This window comes from Mastomys coucha, unplaced genomic scaffold, assembly GCF_008632895.1.
Source record: "Mastomys coucha isolate ucsf_1 unplaced genomic scaffold, UCSF_Mcou_1 pScaffold22, whole genome shotgun sequence".
Classification (NCBI taxonomy): domain Eukaryota; kingdom Metazoa; phylum Chordata; class Mammalia; order Rodentia; family Muridae; genus Mastomys; species Mastomys coucha.
In genome coordinates, this window is record NW_022196905.1 from 130,676,994 (window position 1) to 130,682,136 (window position 5,143).

At 45.5% G+C, this 5,143-nt stretch overlaps 1 pseudogene; it reads left to right on the plus strand.

Annotated features, from left to right (window-relative positions):
* The first annotated feature begins 1,447 nt into the window (after window positions 1–1,447).
* On the plus strand, window positions 1,448–1,924 carry LOC116070954 (annotated as a pseudogene).
* The last annotated feature ends 3,219 nt before the right edge of the window (window positions 1,925–5,143 follow it).

Below are 5,143 nucleotides of genomic sequence, written 5' to 3' on the forward strand. Positions count from 1 at the left end.
TTTTTTAGACAGGATTTCTCTGTGTAGCCCTGGCTGTCCTGGAAGTCACTCTGTAGACCAGGCTGGCCTTGAACTCAGAAATCTGCCTACCTCTGTCTCCCAAGTGCTGGGATTAAAAGCGTGTTCTTAATTATTCTTAAATTGTTTTCATTTCCTTTTTGGTTACTTATTGAATGAATGGATGTGTGTTTGTGTATGTATATGTATGTCTATATGTGCATGTTTGCGCCACAGTGGGTGTGTGGAGGTCAAAGGACAACTTATGGACATCTCCTTCCACTATATATGTCCCAGAGACCAGAACCAGGTTGACAAAGGTTAAGCAAGCAGCTTTACTCTCCAACTGTAACGTCTCACACTATCTATTTCCTAGGCCAACCCAAAACTCACTGTAGACCATACAGCCCTCAAACTGGAGATCTTCCTGCCTCAGCCCCGAGTGCTAGGATCACCACACCTGGCTCATTTGTGAATACTTATCCTTTGTAAATCCTTGGAACTTGCTTGGTCTTAAGAAGATGCTCAGAATGCAGCATACAAAGGATGAAGCATAAACCAGCACACGGGTGTCATCATCTCTGTCTGGCCGAGAGACTCTGCTTCTGATGTAAATAATTTACAGCGTTAAAGATGAGTTAACAGCAGGTCTTTGAGGGACAGAAGAACATTCTAGAATGAGGGATTGTCTTCATAATGAAGCACTCTGCTGGGCAGGGGAGAACTTCGCATGGAGACAAGCATCTTTTCTGTGGTTATTAATCCGGTTGGATGGGACTTTTTAATAATTAAGTGGGATGACTGGAATGTAAGTGATGTTTTATGAAGTCAAATGAAATGTACATTTAGGAATTTAATTTGAAACATTGCCTGCTTGGTTATTGTATTTTTCATAATTGCAGATGTTTGAAAACTGTGTTTCCGCATTCTGTATCGCATTATCTGCGTACGCTCTTACCAGCTTGTTTTATTTATGGAATGTTATTTCTTATGTTTTAATAAAATTGATAAGAGAGTTTTATTCTTATTAACACCCTTTTAATAAGTGTGTGGCGAATGTGTGGAGGTCAGAGGACAACATGAGAGAGTCAGCTCTCTCTTTTCACCAAGTGGGTCCTGGAGGAATCGAACACAGGTCCTTAGGTTGGGTGGCAAGCACATTTACTGCTTAGCCATCTCCCTGAGCCCCATAGAAGCACTTTCTTTTTTTTTTTTTTTTTAAGCACTTTTCAATCTAAATCCCTAAGAGAGCTGACTAATCACCAATGAAAGACCCATAAAAAGAAAGAAAGAAAGGAAGAAAGAAAAAGAGGGAGAAAGAAAGGAAGAAAGAAAGAGAGGGAGAAAGAAAGAGAGGGAGAAAGAAAGAAAGGAGGAAAGGAAGAAAGAAAGAGAGGGAGAAAGGAAGAAAGGAAGAAAGATCCTTTCTGACTCTTTCCGGACGCTCAAGATGTCAAAGGGAGGACATGGTGGGTCTTCCGGAGCGAAATTCCGGATTTCCCTGGGTCTTCTGGTAGGAGCTGTGATCAGCTATGCTGACAACACAGGAGCCAAAAACTTGTATATCATCTCTGTGAAGGGAATCAAGGGCCAGCTGAACAGACTTCCTGCTGCTGGTGTGGGGGACATGGTGACGGCCACAGTTAAGAAGGGCAAACCAGAGCTAAGAGAAAAGGTACATCCAGCGGTGGTAATTCAACAACGAAAGTCACATCGAAGAAAAGATGGGGTGTTTCTTTATTTTGAAGATAATGCAGGGGTCATAGTTAAACAATAAAGGCGAGATGAAAGGTTCTGCTATCACAGGTCCAGTGGCAAAGAAGTGTGTAGACTTGTGGCCCAGGATTGCATCCAATGCAGGAAGCATTGCATGATTTTCCAGTGTATTTGTAAAATATATTCATTAAAAAGTCTTGTTCTGAAAAAAGAAAAAAGAAAGAAAGGAGGAAAGAGAGAACGAGACAGAGCCCAAGTGTCAGAGACCATCATGTCAGAACTCTGTTTCACAAATGTCTCCGTGTTTGAGTTTCTGAAATGTTCCTTGTCATTTCCAAAATCAATACAAAGTAGAGCTAAACACCAGACTTCACTGCTCTTCTGCAGACAAAAAAAAAAAAAAAGACTGAAGGCTCTGCTATCGCCAGCTGTCCATGGCAGAAGAGTATGCTGCTTAATGCAATCGTTTTGTTTCCTTCCTCTTTTTATTTTATTTTATTTTTTAACATTACTCAGTCCCATGATCCCTCGCTCTGTCCCAGATGCACACACATTATGTCTGTGAATGTGTGGGATGAAGGAGCGGGACAGCTGGCAGCCATCAGTTTGGTTGATCAATACAGACAGCTTGGTAAGGAAGGAGCCACCCCCCCACACACACACACACTTCCCGTCATCAAGGCGCCTCCCGCTCCTTTGGAAAGTAAGTCATTCACTTAGGCTACCTAAAAAAGATTGGATTGAAAGCTATTCTTTTTTCTTCTACAAGAAGACGATTTTTAAAGGTTTATTACTTACTTTTATTTGTGCCTTTTGGGGGGAGGAGCCCGGGGGGAAGACTGGGTTACACTGTATGTTCCTGGCTGTCTTGGAACTTGCTCTGTAGACCAGGTTGTCCTTGAACTCATGTAGATCTGCCTGCCCTTGGCTCCTACGTGCTGTGATTAAAGGCTCCACCATGCTTCGCTTATTTTATTTTTTAATTATGTATATGTGGGTGGGTTATGAGCACTTGACTATATGTGCCTTTAGAAGCCAGGAGAGGACTCTGACCCCCTGAAGTTGAAGACATAAGTGGTCAACAAAGATGCAGGCAACTGAACCAGGGTCCTCTACGAGGATCTTAAGGACGCTTAACCACTGAGCCATCATTCAACAGTTGTCCCCTCTCTTGTGGTCTAAGTAACTGAGGATGACCTTGAACTCCTAATCATCCTGCCCACATCTCCAGAGTGCTAGGATTACAAGTTTATGCAGTGCTGGTGATGGAAATGGGCTTCATGTTCCCCTGTGAGCTTATTTCAAGGGGTAGTAGACCCATGCTGTGGGGTAGCCACTGTCTTTGTGCTCTCTTCAGATATGCAGTGGGAGTAAATGGTGTATTGCAGACAATGTTTGGGTGAGTCCAACATACCAAATACTCACTTGAGGAGAAACCTAAGGCTCAGCCTTGTGATCCCAGCAGCTTCCCATGATGGATGAAGGCCACCCCAAATCCTCTGGACAGACTCCAAAGAGGATAGGATTCAGGACTCTTCCTAGGAGATGCTGGTCCTCCACAGGCGCTGGATTTCTCAGCCTGGAATGGGTTCACAGAACTGAGTCTCCCTGATTCTACTGTCTTTCAGGGAGGGCTGAGTGGAATAGCATAGGTCTGGATCCTGCTATTAAAAAGCTGATGCAGGAGGATCAACAGTTCTAGGCAAGCCTGGGCCACCCAGTGAAAGCCTGTCTCAAAATGAAGAAACAACAAAAACCTGGGGCAAGATGGTGAGCTCAGGGTTAAGAGTGATTGCAGAGGACTCATGTCCTGGTCACAGCACACATGTCAGGGGACTATAGCTCCAGGGAATCCAGTGGTTCTTCTACCTTCATCTGGCACCTGCACACACACATTTAAAAATAAAAGTAGGGGGTACAGAGATGACTTGGGAGTTAAGAGCACTGGCTGCTCTTCCAGAGGAGCTAGGTTTAGAAGTTCCCAGCACCCACATGGAAGCTTACAATTGTCTATAACTCTAACTTCAGGGGATCCAACACCTTCTTCTGGCCTCCTTAGTCAGCAGGCATGTCCATGGTGCACAGATACACATGCAGACAAAAATAAATAAAATTCACACACATAAATAAATTTTTGAAAGAGGGTTGAGAAGGGAAGAAGAAATAAATTAGCTTAATTTAGATTGAATTAGCTTAATTAATGTGAAAGTCTTAACCTAGGGATACAGCTCAGCATTAGAATGACTGCCTAGAATCTCCCAGTGAGAGGCTGGTGCCTGGTTCAGTGGTAGAATCCCCCAGGGAGGGGCTGGGGGTGTGGCTCAGTAGTAGAGCCCCTGCCTAGAATCTCCCAGTGAGAGGCTGGGAGCATGGCTCAGTGGTAGAGCCCCTGCCTAGAATCCCCCAGTGAGGGGCTGGGGGCGTGGCTCAGTGGTAGAGCTCCTGCCTAGAATCCCCCAGTGAGAGGCTGGTGCCTGGCTCAGTGGTAGAGCCCCTGCCTAGAATCCCCCAGTGAGAGGCTGGTGCCTGGCTCAGTGGTAGAGCACCTGCCTAGGATCCCCTAGTGAGGGGCTGGTGCCTGGCTCAGTGGTAGAGCTCCTGCCTAGAATCCCCCAGTGAGGGGCTGGGGGCGTGGCTTAGAAAAGCACTGGTGTAGCCTATGAAGATTCTGGGCTTGGTTCCAGTGTCCCCAAAACAAAAAAAGTGGAAGAATGGAGTTAAGGCCATGTGGATTCATTCAGTTCTGCCTTTGGGGCTTTTAGGTCATAAATGGTGGTGTCACCATGGAAATAGATATCAGAAGGTTGGCCTTGGATGTACATCAGAATGAAAAGGTATTTGTAGACAATTGTCTAGACCCGCTGTCATCCTCTTTCCTTTTTTCTTTCAATCTGGGTGTCTGTGGTCTCAAGTTTACTGGATATATATGGAGCGAGTTGCCATGCTCAAGATAGATCAGGGTCCTGAAATGTTGCCAAGGTACCTTCTTGGACATCCCATCTCCTATGTAGTTCATCTCTCCCCACTCAGCATGTCGTCCCCTCTCCTGCCTCAGCGCTCCAGGGTCCTGCCTGCTCCCGAACCTGCGCTGCACACTGGTAGAGACCACGTCTCTGACGGGCCAGAGTCCACTCTGACTAGTCAGGCCCGTCCAGTCTGCTTACAGAATGTTCTTTTCCTTTTCTTTTGAAACAAAGTCTCCCTATGTAGACTCAAACTCATGGAGACCCCGTTACCCTTGCTTGCTTCCTGAGTGCTGGGATTAAAGGCATGTGTCCCTGAATCAATGGGGAATTTTTTTTTAACAAATAGCTCAAGTATGAATATTTATCTCCTCTCTCTCCCTCTCTCTCTCCCTCTCCCTCTTTCCCTCTCTCTCTCTCCCTCTCTCTCCCTCTCTCTCTCCCTCTCCCTCCCTCTCTCCCTCCCT